Source organism: Agelaius tricolor, unplaced genomic scaffold (genome assembly GCF_023055355.1).
Source record: "Agelaius tricolor isolate 1412-34295 unplaced genomic scaffold, bAgeTri1.0.p SCAF_8, whole genome shotgun sequence".
Classification (NCBI taxonomy): domain Eukaryota; kingdom Metazoa; phylum Chordata; class Aves; order Passeriformes; family Icteridae; genus Agelaius; species Agelaius tricolor.
Window position 1 is genome coordinate 39,462,529 of NW_027269268.1, and position 16,919 is coordinate 39,479,447.

Sequence of the window (16,919 nt, forward strand, 5' to 3'; positions counted from 1 at the left end):
CAGATTAAGTTTGGTGTACTGTAGGTACTGGCTTACCTTTGTGCAATAGCAGAGAACACCAATACACAGCAATACTGTCATTCCTAAAGGGGTAAATGTCTTCACTGTCCTAAGGTACATGAATATCAAAAAAAATCTAAGAAAGTGTTCTATTAGCTGGAATTAAACTAATATGTTTAAATACTGTATTAAAGAGAGAGCACTCTCTTGCACTGAGCAATTTATACAGATGGCAGATTTCAGCAATTTCAGAACAGCAGCAGGGTAGCTAAGCCACATGTTCACACTACCAGGATGTGTGTAGGGACGTGCAAAATCATGTAGCCTCAAAAATAACTGAAAAATAGTATAATTCAAATCAAATAGGTTGCACTTGCACTCCATATCTACACCTTAGAGAACAAAGGCTTGTGTTTGCACCACATGCACACTCAGCTGGCTGGATTCAAGGAGCTGTGCTGGAGTAACTCAATGAGCTCATGTGCTGCATCTTCATCCTGGAACTTGTCCTATTGTCATCGAGTGAACAGCTGTGGAATGACTGCTGGTCCATGCTGTGAGACAGCAGCCCCTAGTGTAAAGCTATTTGCAATATTTTAGAGTTCTGAGATAGATGAAGAAAAACTGGGATAGAACTGCATTTCAAGCATGACTCCTAATCATATGAACAAAATATATTAACTAGAATTTCAGATTGGAGGTCCATCATAAGCTAGGATAGAGCATAGAAAAATTACAGTCATCTGTCTTTATTTTCACTTTTCAGCTCAGATAAATATATGAATCAAATATTAAGATTTTTGATCAATTTGAGCTCTATATGCAATGGAACACATTCACTGGAAATACTATAGAACGATGTGCACTTCATCAGAATAATAAATATTAAAGTATTTATGTGACAGCAAGCCAGAAGCAAGAAATATTAATTTTCAAGTGATCATTTACATGTCAAAATATGATGGATGGATGCACACATTTCCTGAACATCAAAAGCCATTTGTTGTAATGAGGATAAATTAAATGTACCTGTCACTAGCTGCCTTCACTAATACTGGAGCCAACCATATAAATGGTAAATTCAGATGCTTACAGATTCCTGACTGAAAAGGTGAAAACAAAATACAAACACGTCTGATTCCCAAGTATCTTGTTTCAACTACACTTGACTGCAGGTGTTGAATGTCCTATCAATAACATTTAAGTTGAAGACACAATGTAATTGCCATAAATGCAAACCAGTTAGTGTTATGTATTATTTCCTGGCAGTTGTGTTCAATAGAAACAAATATGCTCCCTAATGACATGGTTTCATAGCCTGAGTTTTAACAGGAATTGTGTTTTCCCATAAAGTGAAAATATTGCAAAATTAAGCATTTACCCAGGCAGGGATCAGAGTTATCTGCTAAACTTCTGTGACAGTCACACAGGGTGAAATAGCACACCCTAACACAATGAGTAATACAAAAGGTAAAGAAGCATTTCCTTGGTAGTGAGGTATGAGCTGATAAAATGCAACTAGGATTTGATAATGTAAGATACATATGCATGCAGAAGGCCAAACAGATCCGTAATCGGTGGTATCTGTGAAACACAGCAGAGACTGCACCACTTGCTACTCAATCATCATTTGGAAGCAATCTTTCATAGCACTGTGAGATTGTGGAAATGCAGAAATAAGAACAAAGCAACATTCAATAGCTGTAAGTAAAAAAAAAAAAAAAAAAAAAAAAAAAAAGAGAGAGATTGTTTCTTTATTTCATTGGTGAGGATTTCTGTAACAGAACAGATTTCTATTTCACGCAAGTACTTACTGTGCAAATGCAATGGCTAGGACAAAAGCCTTTCTTCTCACTGGAAGCACTGCTGCCAGCAGATGCTAAAAAGGGATTACTACCTAAAAGATAACGTTGGCAGAAATTTCACCATCTGTAAAATACATTCTCCTAAGCCAAATTCAAAGACTTTATATGGCACAGTAATGACCTGAATTAAAAGGACAAAGTTTACCCAGGAAAACACCTGAAGTCTCAAACTAAACATATTAAAGGACAGGTCACTAACATTGGTCTTCTAAATAAATGTCTATGTGGCAGAGTGAGGTGCCTGAACAGACACTTTAATTAACTAACCTGGTCTGCCAGTTTTTTAGCTGGAGTAGTCACTCAGTTTTCCTCAGGGTATTTTGTGGGAAATTGGCGGAAGAAATGCGGCACTCAATATGAGTGATCAGCAAGTCTCGAACTTTATTGATAGTTCACACATATTTACATTGGTGTTAATGAAGCTTATACATACTGCAAAGCTGAGCTCATTATTGGTTAATTACTTATCGGTCAACCACGCCTACTTCTATATTCTTATGGTTATTTTGTTACTACTTCTACATTCTTGTGGTTATTCTGCTGAAACTATCCTCATATTTTTGGCAAAAGATCCTCTCCTCTATCTAGTTTTTGCACCAAGGGCACAATGTCCTTGTCAGTGGTTGGACACTGACTGCTGAATCCTAGACTTGTCTCTTTCTAACTTAACCAACAGTATTATGTCGACGTGACCTTTCTCAGCTAGCCAACTGTCCACAAAGCTCTCCACAGTATTTGAGTCTGACAGGCCCTTGTTCTTGGGAGGACAAAATCTAGCAAATCCTTTATCTTTCTTCCCTTATCCTTTTCTTCCTCTTTTTTTGTCATCAAAAAGTGCCCTGTGCAATATCCATACTTGCTGTTGTATCTGCTCTACACCTTTCTTAACCAAAGCAATGATGGACAAAGGGCCAGCAGTGACTGGAGTTAATATTTTGCCTCTTAGGACAAATTTCCATTTTGGACCTGTTCCTTGACACTGACTTGTCAGATTGCTGCAATATATCAAGCTCTTCTCTCCAATTGTGCTTGGAAATGCAGTTTAATCTTTTATTTCTTGACACTTCATGATGCTGATGGCCAAATATTTCTGTTGTAGCCAAGCTGACAAAAGTAGCAGACACATGTATACTTCTTGCCTTAAAATAAAGCAGAAAAAGTAGTTAGTATCTTCCACTCTAACCTTCAGAAGTCACAGCAGAAACTGAGGAAAATGGCAGTATTTTAGTCTGTGAAAAAAAGTATCTGAGATTATTGTGTCTGTCTAATAAAAAGAAAAGAATGCATTTTTCCTTGTTTCTATAAATAATTACAAACTGCATGTTTCTAGGCCATAGCCTATATAGTGAAATACATAAGAGAAAAATTGCTACTTTTTCTTTATATTGGAAACTTCTTTCATTTAAGACATGTACCTTCTATAGTCCACTTACCAGAAAGACAATATTTTAGAATTATATTCTGTTAACTTCCTTGGGCTCATGATTTATATGTATTTTTAATAAGAAGTGATTAAGAAAGTTTCTTTCCCTTATTATCCCCTATATTATATTCTTGGTATACAGAGTTTTGCATATGTTTACCAGTCTAATGGAAAATTGCCTATTTTAAGATTTTCTTGGAAGGCTTAATGAATACTAGATGGGTTCATATTAGTTTGATTTGTGTTTACAAAACAGTTTGAACGTATTTAATAGGTTCATCCCTGTTGATACAAGGTTGAGAATGTCCCCATCCTGAGTTATTACTTTATCTTATCATCCTTAGTGAACAATGTAGGGCCTCTCAGAGCCCCATTCAGGGTGTGGTGGTGATCTCTGCAGCTTTTCTAACACAGTTCTGCTATAATAGGCAAAAGTCTTTCATGAAAATGCTTAGGTCATAAACTATAATATTTCAGTCTCTGACAGAGACTGAAAGATGGGGAAACAAACTTTATCAGGGTAATGATGTTAAATTCAAAGAGGGCTAACACAGATTAGAAGTTTTTAACAGTGAGGGTGGTGAAACACTGGAACAGGCCAGTCGGAGAGATGGTAAATGCCCCATCCTTGGAAACATTCAACATCAGGTTCAACAAGGCTCTGAGCAACCAGATCTAGTTGAAGATGTCACTGCTCATTGTAGGAGGCTTGGAGTAGATGATTTTTAAAGGTCCCTTCCAAACCAAACTATTCTATGATTTCATTGCTTTAACAAACTATATGTTGAGAAAAATGTTGGGGTTTTTTTATTTCTAGTGAAGTAGCTTTTTCATGGAAATTTAGCATTTTAAAATGTATTTTCACCCTTCTATTATCCAGTTTGTTTTATTAAGAATGTTCTAAATCTTAGAGGATACGTCATAAGGAATATATTAGATCATTCTGAACAGAAAAAGCATAAAGTTAATGAAGTAAATTGAACTCATCCAAAGTTCATTCTAGGCATTTCAAAATATTCAAAAAAGCATCATATGTATCTAGACAGAAGGGAAAAAAGGTCTTTCATGTTCCACATGCACTTAATAAGAGTTTCTAGCACTTTCTGGATTTAATTCTTCCACTATAATACAATTACTAATAAAACTAAAGAGTCTTGATATAGAAGGCTGTAAGTGATGCAGAATATTTTATATTGGATGATTACTCTAACAGCTGCCTAGTTTTAGATCTTTTAAAAGTGGAATTATATCTATTCTGAATTACTCAGTGTCCTGTTGCCCGGACTGAAAAGACCAGCTGGAAAGATTCTCTTTTCTACAAGTTTTTACCTGATTAGTAGCCCCCCCTTAAGGTATTTGTAAGCCAGACTAAGTTCCCTAAGGATTTGATTGAAGGAATTAGATTTCTTTTATTATTTTCCTTTATTTCCCGGTTAATCAATTTCCCTATCACATTTGCATTGTTCTCTATTAATGATTTTTTAATGAGAAAAGGCTAGTAGCATAGCTTTCCCTTCCTCATTATTAAACTATTTATGTGTTAAAGGGTAATTGTGTTGCCACAAAATTTCTGAAGCTGATGCTGCTGCCATAGAAGCAGAAACCACTTTGTACCTAGAGGGGTAACTACATTTGGGCCCATCACATACCAGGTCTGATAATGCCTACCCTACAGTACAATTCAGATTGCTTTGTATCAGTGATTTATGCTCCTCATTATCTAAATAATCCTCAATCTTTGTGTTATTTTAAATTGAATTAGAATTTACTTTCCTAGAAATAATAAACAGAATTGTTAAAATGTTTATAAGCAAGGAAAAGCTCTCCTAGACTTCCACTAGACACACAAGTACATGATGACCATTTCCTCAAACCAAACCTTTGAGACCTAGCAAATACACCAATCCATTTGATGTTCAGTTTAAAAGCTTTGTTGCAATTTTATAATAAAAATTAGCATGTTATTAAAGTTACATGCCAACTAGAAACCTACATATTTTGTATTGAGAGTGTTATTTACCACCACTGTCAACTTAACTTGTAACCTTATTTTAAACAAGAAAAAAAAATATTTTGATGCAGTATATTTTTCAAAAATCCAAGTTGACTGGCATTAATTATGATATCCTTCTTTAATTCTTGATTATAGTCCTGTAGCATCCGTTCCATTATTTTGCATGTGATTGGCATCTAGCTGACAGGTCTGTAATTGCCCTCTTTAAAAACTTAAACACATTTCCTCTCTGTCACTGTTCTTGAACTGACAGCATTTCAAGAGTTGCTGGAAAGCCATGTTAATGGTTCACAGAGCTTGTCAGGCAGTATTAAAAGTTTTGTATGCAAATTATCTGGATACAGCTATTTTAAAATTGAACCACACAATGTTTTCTAGTATTGCTATTAGAATAACAAATTAAACCCTCCTTACTGTGTGACTACATATATAAAGGTTGCTGGATAGGATTTTGACAAAAAAAAAGTGTTCTCTATTAATAATATAAACATTATTTTTCTTCTAAAAGGTGAATCACCCCCAATGCATAAATATGATTGGAGGTTTTTTTCTCCTGAGGAATGGATTTTGTTCCCTGAAAATATTAGAGTTGGCAATGAATCATCTTTAAATTTCCTAAAGAACTCTCTTACCAAAAATCTGTAGTTCTCATCTCCTTATTTACAGTAATTATTGCCACCTTACACCTTCTTTCATTTCTTGCTTATTTTTTTCTTATACCTCTTCCTCCCTTCTAAGATTAATGGTTTGTTGAACCAGTGTGGCCTCTGTCTTTGCTGAGTGCTCTGAGGCTCTTTGGGCACTGCTATTGCTGCTGTTCTAGACTGTAGCTGGAGCTCTGTCTCCTAGGCCCATACTTTTGTCCTTTCGTTTTTTAAAACAAAGCAAGTTGCTTTGTTTTAAAATGTTAACAGTTGTCTTATTCTCTCAAAACAAAAAATCAAAGTTTTGGAGTTGTCATGTCAAGGCAGCCAAGCCTTAGCCATTCTCCAAGGAATCCCAGCTGTAGAATGCTACTCTGCATTTGTTCATTTCCCAGTCATTTCCAGAAAGGTATGAAAATAGTTTTTGTTTCCCCCAAAGCCATTTCCTTTCCCCCCCTGTAAAACATAAGTGGTATTGACAGAATTAATGAACCCAGATTTGCCATGTGGGCCACTAATAATTGATTCATGGTGAAGAAGATAGTTTGATTAACATCGTAGTTCTGCCTTCTGTTAGTGTAAGTAGATGAAGGTCAGCAAAGTACTTTTCTAGAACATCTTAAAAGGCCTCATGAAAACATTGTCTTTACACCTTTTTTGTTTTTAAAAAGCCATTAATAGTTGTAAGGTATAGTGAAAGAAAACTAGTTAAAAATCCTAGCAGGTGCATCAGTAATTGTGAGATTGTTATGCTTTAGGAGGTCTTGACTAGGTAAATGACAAAAGAGTTAACTGAATATTATATTTACCTTGTATTTTCTTCCTTCTATATGATACTGACCAAAGTTTTGTAGCTTATTTAGTATTGAACCGTTTCTGCTCTTTCCCTTTGTTAAATATGTTCTGTTTGAGTTAATGCTGTGCTATTTCTATAGTACAGCCATTATTTATGTGTTAATATTTAATAGGAATACAGCAAGAGACATTCTGTAATTAGGCATGAGTAAACAGAGATAGGAAAGGCAAAAGATTGGCTTGTAACTATAAAAGATTGATTTTCTGTGCACGGATAACTGGTTTGTACAGTGTAAAAATGTGCCTTGGTCTATCACAAGTGGTTTTTTAACAATTTAATAAATATTCTGCTTAAACTTTTAAAAAATAATAGCAACATTTTTAAGAATGGGGCTCATAAACATTAAAAAATGCTCTTTATCTTTTTCATAGTTCATTTATTTTATTTATCATCTACCAAGGTGGAGGAAGTGCATTACTTTTCTAGATTACTTTCAATGGACCTGAATTTTCCCAGATTAGTGGCTCTGATTCTGCTTTCTCATGGGGATTTTCAACAAACTTAAGTCACTTAAGTCACTTAACTGTGAGCTAACCTGAAAAATATTCAGTTCTTTGTATGAAACCTATTTTACATCTATATCATCACAATAGATGCCTAAAATCAAGTGATTCAATGATAATTAGAAATCAGCAAAAAAAATTATTTAAGCAAACAATTGAAACAATGCTGTATGTATGAAAATAAAGACTTTTGTTAAAAAATACAGCTTCATTCAGACAGAGAGGGTAAATTAGTGAAGCAGCAATATCTTTCAGCTACCAGCAGTACATGAAAATGAGTACCTACTAGTTATAGATGTTTTGAGCAGTACAGCACCTGCAGCATCAAAGTGATAATTATTTCCACATTTTTGTCTTATTTCATACTAAATCTGGAGCAAGGAAGGGTGTGGGGTATGTGTGTCCCAAGTTTGCCTTTGATATTAAATTGCAAGTGCCTCTGTACATGTGGTGATTTTAATTACCTCTGCTTCAGTGAGAATAAAGATTGCTGCTAAACTGTAATATGCTGTATGCCTTGCCTATTATATATAAGGCCTGAAGACACATTTTCAGGATGCCAGAGGTCTGCTCAGTGATGTGTTGATCAATCCATTTTACCTATTCCTATAGCTCCTTTCCCATGGCACTAAAAGAATAAGGTTATGAAGGGTGAGAGTCTACAGAGAAAATAGCTCATTTGCATTATTACTTGTCCTTGAGATGTCATGCAAGACAGGCAGGTCTCCTTACAGAAGGACAAACCTAACATCAAGAAGAGGAAAACCTAGTAACCACTCACTTTGATAGTCAGAAAAACATTAGTTCTAACTATTTAATTTGGAATGCCCATTAAAAAGAAAAAAAAAAAAAGGGGAACTTACTCCCCCTGTTTCCATGAACTTGTGTATTTAGAGTTTATGTTGACAGCAATCCTGTGAAGTGGCCCTGGTCCAGCTCCACCTTCAAAAGACAGTTTCTGAACGACTCCAGCCTGTTGAGCAGTTGGCATCTTTTCGTTTTCTTTGAGACCTAGGCCTTTTGGCCTGATTTGTTTGAAGTCTGAGCAAATCCTGCTTCCAAGCTCTTCAAGGAAATAGGTATTTCCTTTGTTGTTGCTGTAAATAAGTCAGTCTCTGTCTGCTGCAGTATGTTGTCCATTTGGCTTCCTTCCAAGGCAGATGTCTGCTATCTGTCCCCATTTTATGAGTTCCCTGACTTTGTGCTGTAACAGAATGTCTTGTGTGCCACAGGAAGTGTGGCATGCTATGGCATAAATGTATGTCTGTGTCTCCCTTTTTCTCCCACCCACAGGTCTTTCCTCTTCGATGGTTGGATCCATTCAATTCTCCTGCCCATCTTCTGCCTGAGGTTTAACCTTTTTTTGCATTTAGTAATTATAAAACAATTGCATTAACTGGGAATATTTGTGGAAATACAATACTGCAGTCCTTCTGTTTCCCTAGTATGGGTGTCTCAGAGACTCAGTACTTCCCCATGACAGCCTAGCAAAGAAATAACATTTTCTTAAAACTAGTCTTTGGTTTGGTGCAGCCAGCTTCAAGAAGTTTCTGACTAAATGTAGGAACTTGAGAGTATAGGAACAAGAAAATTAAGATATTTAGAAAATAAAATTTCCAAAAAGATAAAAGACATTTACAAAATAGACAAAGCACATTAAAAAAATGTTAAAAATTTCCAGTTTTCTAGAAAAAGGAAAGCTAGCCAGCCTGTGACTGCATGGCCTGGGTACTCAGCAATGTAGTTGCCCCCTGCAGAACCCATATCTGATGGGCCTGCCTAGGGCAAAAGCCATGTTTCCTCATCAACCTCCCACCATCTCAGCTGCCCTCACAGCCATATCATACTTCTCAGCACTTTAGTGGACTGGGAGCTGCTAGGTTTTTCTCTCAAGGAAGCATTGGTCACCCCTGGCAGCCCAATGCATACTTTGCAATACACTGTACAGGGGTAGTGGAAGGATGGAGGTTGATTGGAACACCAGCCTTCCTTAAATTTGAAAAAAATCAAAGACAGTATATAGAGCTTAATATGGCTAATTTCATTATCCATAAAAAAAATGGCCTCACTTGAATTTCTGCATATGTATAATAGAAAAAGACTTTCCAAAACTCTTTAGACTCGACTCACCTCCATCTTTCCATTGATTAAATGTATACTTTAGGATAACTTACAACTCTAGAAATCAGTAAGAACATAAGAAATGCCCTTCTGGGTGAGATGAATGCTTTGCCCAGAACAGTATTTTTCCTTCAGCAGCCGAAGCAGGAGGTGCTGGAAACACACAGGCCTGGCCAGGGCCTCCAGTGCATTCCTCTTGCGCTCAATCATGTCCCTCCTGTCATTTTTTCCAGCATGAAGAATTCCAGCCTCCATACTTTTCATCCTTTTTTTTGACATTTGTTATATCCTCTTTAATTCCATTGGTATGCCATCTCTTCTTAAGAGCTTAGTTTTGGAAACAGAAAAGATAGTTTAGCACTTTGTTGTTTAAAAATGAGGTCCCAATGACCAGGACAGTCTTGAGGATGACAACAAAATTTATTTAGCCATGTGAACCATATCTAGAGGAACACAATCCATGTACCTTGCTGTGATTCAGTTCCCTCCAGACATAGATCAGGCCAAGGTCATTAATCCCAATTTTAATTGCTTTTCTCTCTCATTAAGTTGGCTGTATTAGAAAACTAGATCCATCCAGCTGTAGAGAAGAGACAATTAAAATCTTTTTGATGGTTATTGCCTGAAAAGAGTTGCAAGTAAAGAAAATATTTTTGAGCAGAAGAGAAGGGATTGTTCATATTGGACATATGTATTAAAGGTATTTCAAAAGCACAGCTTTGAGGATTTGATTTTCAAAACACACTATCTTGTGAATGATAATTGTATTCTTGCTTTTTATTTTCAATGACAATAGAAGAATACACACCTTCTGAATCATGTACTTAACTTTTTGGTCTATATAAGTTTCCTGTGAGCTAGCAGTATCTATATTCTATGACTTGTCCAGCGCAATAAATTAATGTCCCTGTTTGAAAATTACATTATATATTTCTGGCTACTTCTTCATTCTGTATCAATAAATAAGAATTGTTTAATAGTAAAATATATGAGTGTCTTTTCCATTTTATCTTTCAGAAAGGAGTTTTAAAAGGAGTAAAGTGGAATGCAGCAAGCACTTTAGTAAATCTTATCAACATTAACATTTTTTCCTTTCTTAGTTATCTCAGCAGAACTGGTTTTTAATTTTTTTCTCTTTACTTATCTTCATGTTAAAATAAAGATAACAGTAGAGAGCAATTAAAAAAAATTAATAAGCATTTTTGAAAACAATTTTCCTTTCTGAATTTTGACTCTCAAGTTTCTACAACTATAGTTGTATTTATTTTCTTTTATTTATTCCATTGACAATCTTTCTATGTTGAGAAGAAGACAATTACCTTGGCTCCCTGTTGGTGGAATGTCTGAGGTTGGCTTTTAGCCAGTAAATTTCTTCTTCTTTCTCTATCTGTCTTACTATGTCTTCTCTATCTGTCTTACAATGGCTACTGTGATATAGAGTAACAACACATAAAACCTAGGCTAAGGAAATGAAGTCTGAAAACATTAGGAGTGAAATCCTATGTACAAATGTAATTTGAATTATACTGCTCATTCATTTTCATTCCTGATCAAATGCTTTTAATTTCATAACCATATTTTTTTAGTTACTTCTAAAATGATTCTCAGAAAACAGTGAGCATTTTTTTCACTGAATTTAGTTCACCTTGAAAATAAAACATATGGGGAGTCTCATCCCAGATACTTAAGACTTTGCAAATTTATAAGCAGCAAGGTCTTTATATAAGGTCTTTAATCACAGTGTGGACTGTGGCACTAATCCCTTGCTTGGATTACAACTGAGTGTACACTCTGTGTCATAACAAGCCTGCACCCTGGATGACCTTGGCTAGGATGAATCCTGGGCTCAGGGATCCCTGCCTCTCCATTTTGGCATTGAGTGTGTGGAATTTGCTTCTAAACAAATGTGGCTCATGTATCTTTTTCCTGTTCAAACTAGGCTGGGCCCAGGAAGATTCTGCCTGCCCCAACAGATTTGGCCACTCAAGGGAACAGACCCTGTGCCTCCAGCCCCTTCCTTTCTATTAGTAGCAGGTGGGATCTGTGTGGGATCCGTCTGATGTCTGGGCAAGGTCAAAATATATTCAGCCAAATAGAAATTCATCAGGATGCCCAGTTTAATTAAAAGTAAATGCTTAGCTGGTGATTTAGTTTTATTTCCAAGATTTGGATTTATTTCCTCTTCCCTTTCCTCCCCTTCTGTCAGAGCAAAATAGAAACAGGCAACAAAGGCTTTTAATCTATGGCCTTCTCTTAGTTTAACATTTCTGTCCTATGAGACCACTACATATGTAAAATCATACAAAATAGCAAATATATTGACAGGTCTACTGCAAATTTTACAAATCGCCAGCATCTTTTTTCTGCTCTTCATCTGGTTACAAGCATGGCTGTATTGCTATATACATAATTACTCTGGGCACAGACAAGAAGCTGAAATTTTGCCTGAGAAGCCCTTTAAGGATGCCAAATTCATTTATATGCTTTTCCAAAAAAGTAAAACTCACTTTATGGAGTTAACATTCCCCTTAGGCAATTTGTGATCCATAGATTATTGACACAAAGTGCTGTAACTGCACTTTTGAAACCTTTATAGCTTACACAGTCTGTATCTGCTTATTCTAAAGAAATAATTACAGTTGCCCTTAGGAGCTTCATGACCTCCACAGAGAAGAAACTTTTTTTCTTAAATATTGCCATATCTGCTGTTCCTAGCTCAATTTGGGAATAATAACTATGCCTATGCAGGATGCAGTATTGCAGTTTTGTTACTTCAAGAGGCCCATGAAAAGCAGATGTGCAACACATTTCTGAAATGCTGAATATCTTTATTGTGATTGTTTAAATAAATAGTTAGTAAGGCTGCCAAACTCCATTTTCAGTTTACCAGTGATGATATCTCCTTCCTGCACAAGACCCTTCACGTTCTATTGAGCAAAAGCCCTACCACAACAACAAAATATTTTAAAAATTGCATTTTTTTGTACATTGACTATTGGTTCAGTATTCCTGAAAATTTATTTAATGCAAGCCAATATAATTAGATACTTGCACTTCAAACAAGTTTACCTCAAGAAATAAGTTTTCTATTCTATATCCTTAATTGTAATTTTTTTCAAATTGAGTTCATGTACATACCTATTGTACTTGTAAATATATATTGTAATTTATATGCCTCTATATATTGATTGTCCCCAAGAAAACGAAGATTTGAAAGAAACTGTGCTAGAGTGAAACAACAGAAAGGATACAAGAAAAAAAAAAAAGGAAAAATTAATAAAGTGAGATTTATTTATTTATTGCTATCTTTTCAAATTCATACAAACCTTTATTTCTTAAGGACAAAGTATTGCTGCACCATGCTTCTTATCTACCTGTTTTGGCATTCTCCACAACAATTTTGAATTTGTTGGGTAATTTTAATATGTTGAACGAGAGAGAGAGAGCTCTTAATGCTGATAAGGTTTCTACAAATATCATGACAATGGGCAACTACTAGGAGGTAAGAAATTTTGTTGGTACCTACACTAAGCAAAACATAAAAACATCCCTCATGCTTATTAGACACTAGAGAATTAAGCTGGGAACCAGCTCCTGTGTGTGATTCATACATGAAAAAAAAGCTTCATCTGAAGGGGATTTTTTTTTTGTGGTTTTGTTCATTGGTTTGTTGGTTTGGTTTTGGTTTTGGTTTTTTGTGCTTCTGATAGAAAAAAGTCTGGATGGAGAAGATATATATTATGAATCTGAAACTGGAAGTCAGCTAACTCACAACAGAGGTAGGAGAACAAGGACTCCAATCAGAAGTAGAAGCAGAGTTGAAGGAAAGGTATCACAGAAGTCATACAAAGCAGTGTTTTGGTAATTGTTGGAAGTCAGAAAATTCAGCCCATGGAGAATTAAAAATGTTATGGTCTTCTGCAGTGAGTTTCTTCCCCGTTGGATTTTAATCTGTAATCTTATGTGTTGCTTTCCTCCTTCACAAACATAAAGCATTTGAATGGTCATGTAAGTCAAAACAGGAACTCCCTGTTTAACAATGACAATGATTGAATACACAAGGATGATCAGGAATTCTTCCCATAAATATTTTTCTAGTCTTCTACTAATTCTTGTTTATTGGTTCTTGAGCTGCATAGTGTTTTTATGCATTCAGTAATTCTTGGTTGTTTTAACTTTCATGGACCTGTTCCAGATCCATAGAGATATTTAACATGCATAACTTTCTTTGACATGGCTTTCCAGCAGTCTGTCACTCATGAACCTTTTTTTTCCTAGTTTTCAACACCTTTTGAATTTTGTTTGTTTTACAGAAGAAAGAGGCCCCAGCTTTTCCCTACCCAGCAGTCCCTGTCACACAGTTTCATGAGCCCCTATTAAGGATTGCTTCTCCAGCCCAAGGACCTGACCTGGTTGTTGTTAGATGGAGCCTGTTCCACACACACCTCCCCTGCTCTTCTCTCAGCATGTCACCACCCTTCCACATACTTTCTGAGGGAGCACAGCTAGAACTGCTTCTAATATTCAGCTTGTCAGTGAATCACAGATACATGCAGTGATATAATGATGCCCTCTGTTTTACTGTCTTTTCCTAATAATGACTAGCAGGAGAATGGTGTGTTTGATTTGTAATGGGTATGGATAGGTACAATTACTCATGCAGGAACCTGTAACTTCTCACTTGTTTGTTCAAGTCTAGCAAACTTGTTATGCATAAAAAAGAAAACACTAATAGCTTCAGATTTCTCTTTTTTTTTTATTTGCATCTTATCCACTCTCTGAAGACCGGTTACAGGAAAGAATTTATCTCTTGCAATAGCTATGTTAGAGTCATAAAATTCACTATGCAGCCACTTTATATAATGTAAGTAATTAATTTGGTAAAAAACGCCCTATTTTATAGTAAATGGTATATTTCTTGGCAATTAAATTTTCCTCTCTTCTTTAGGAGCACATTTTAATAATGTCCATTTAATGAAATTATTAATGGGGCCTGTAAATGTAAGTAATTAAGCTTAAGGCTTGCTGAATTAATCCTTAATAAGATCAATTTTTACATTTCAAAAAACTATAAAATTTTGACTAATTATTATAATGGATTTGCCATACTCATCAGCTTACTTTGAGTAATAAATGTAGGGTTACATAGCTGAGTCTAAAGCCAGAGTTCTATAGTCTTTTCTATCTTTTCCCATTTAATCTCATTTAATTCTATTATTTTTTTCAAAAAATGCTCACCTGAAAGTTTTAAAAAGTTGAAGTGTCATCCCATTTCATAAAAAACGAAACCTGAAAATGAAAATGTAAACTTATGAAAAGGGATGACATTTCACTTTTTGCTGCATCTATTTTCCTTTTCAGGAAAGCTGGGAAAAAGTAGGTAAATGAAGACCTAGGAGTTAACCTTTAAGAAAAGTTTTGAATTTCTTCTTGAAATTCTCACACTTTTCATTAATTTTCTTCATCTTTTTTGTATCCCCCAGCTTAAATTCTCATTTTCATCTTTGAGGATTAGACCTCATCCAAACTATCTTCCCCGTAGATTATTAGCATCCTCTGTACCTGCCATTCAAAGAAAGTAAAGTTACCTTCAAACTCTGTTCTAAAGGCTTTAAGTGCAATACTTTATTTTTCCTTTATGTTAATGCATCTGTGACAGCCTTGTCTAGTGTGGTCTCTGAGTGATGGACTGAACATCAGGTACCTGTGACATACCTGAGTGTCTGCTAGGTGATCTTTGGAAAGCTTCTGTCCTGAAAGGCATCAATGCAAATCCTCCCCTCTTTCCCAATTACATTTGAGACACATCAGATAGCACTTATTTAATCAGTGTAATGGGTGTCACACTAAGCAGGGATGGTTACATATCTATTGAACCAAAATAAAGTAAAAGGCTTTGTATAAATACGGGTCATCGGTGGTTACCCTTCCCAACTACAAATCTTGTTAGGAAATAAATTACTTTGAAATGAGCTCGTTTCCAAAAGCCCATGTTGATTGGATTCATCAATGCAGTTAGTTATTATTTGAGCCCATAATTTGCTAGGATCAATCTCATAGGAATAGGCCTATAATTACTCAAGGCATCTTATTTAGCCTTTTACGAGATAGCATGTTTACTTATTTTTGATCTTCCCAAACTTTCCTGTTGTTTTGTTACTCAACAAAATAGAAAGGTTTTAACAATTTCTTCTAAAACTTTTAGGTGCAGAATTTTAAAATGGTGATTTTAGCATTTCTAATAAATGCGTCTGTCTTTTTGTTTTATTGATACTTTTATTTTTACATCTGATAGGAGCATGGCAGTAGCAGTATGATTTTGTCTGCTTTTAGTGCACTTGGGCAGTCCTTATTTCTATCAGTCATGTCACTTTCCTGTCAACTACTTAAACTTACCTTCTTTTTTTTTTTTTTGATCATCTACTTCTCATTTCCAACTAATATTATTTTCTATTTTTGTATTGTATGTGTCCATTTATACATGTATATCCACAGGGATATTAATGTAATATATGTGTATAGTTTGTGTATAATATGTATCATAATGATATGTTATATGATAATTTTATATAAGGAGAGAAATATATATGGCTCAATTTTAAGTTCCAATTTTTTTCTCTTTTTGATTTACAGGTAACTTTCTTGTCTAACTGTGGTATATTAAATGCCTATTAAAGTATTATTTGACCATGTTCCAATACAATTCATTGTATTTTTTCCTATTTAAACTTCCTCCTGGAAAGTTTTTTGTCTGATAATTATTCCCAGTTTTTGTATAGATGTATGTATATTTGTATTTCTAACAGAAAGTAGCAAAAGTAATCAAATCACTTTTATAGTTTAAATAAACAGGCAAAACTCAGGCAAATCAGGATTTTTCCATTCCTAAAAAGAAATTTTTGAATTACGTTCCTGAGGGACAGAAGTTAATCCTGTATCATATCACCCCATGGATTCGGTATAAACAAGATGAAGCCATTTTATCTAAACTGAGATGATCAGACATTATAGAGGTTAGCAGTTTGCTAAGAGTTGAAAATGAAACTTCACCTTGGTGGACGTAGCTGCATGAACTGGTACTCTAGAAATAGCAAAATATGAGGGAGACTTAACAATAGCTGTGATAACTGCTGTAGTTAGATTACCCTTAATTTTCAGAATCAAATGTTACATTTTTCTTCTTTTCATTCTTTACTTCTGAATTCTTTCTAGGACATACTTACTGAGTAAAAACTTGGTAAACTTCATTTTAAGTTATTTTAAAATGCAGCTATGGTATAACTCTTCTATAACATTGTAAGTCGTGCTACCAGTTCATCATTGTTCTGCTAATGAAATGGAATTATTTGGCCTTCAACATCACAGGATTGAATATGCACCTGAGGCATAGATTTATTATCAGATAATACATATAATTTAGTGTTGCATTCCTTAAATTTAACAGCCCAAGTGCTTTTTTGGAAACTACCCAATAAATAAAGAAGTGAAAAAAG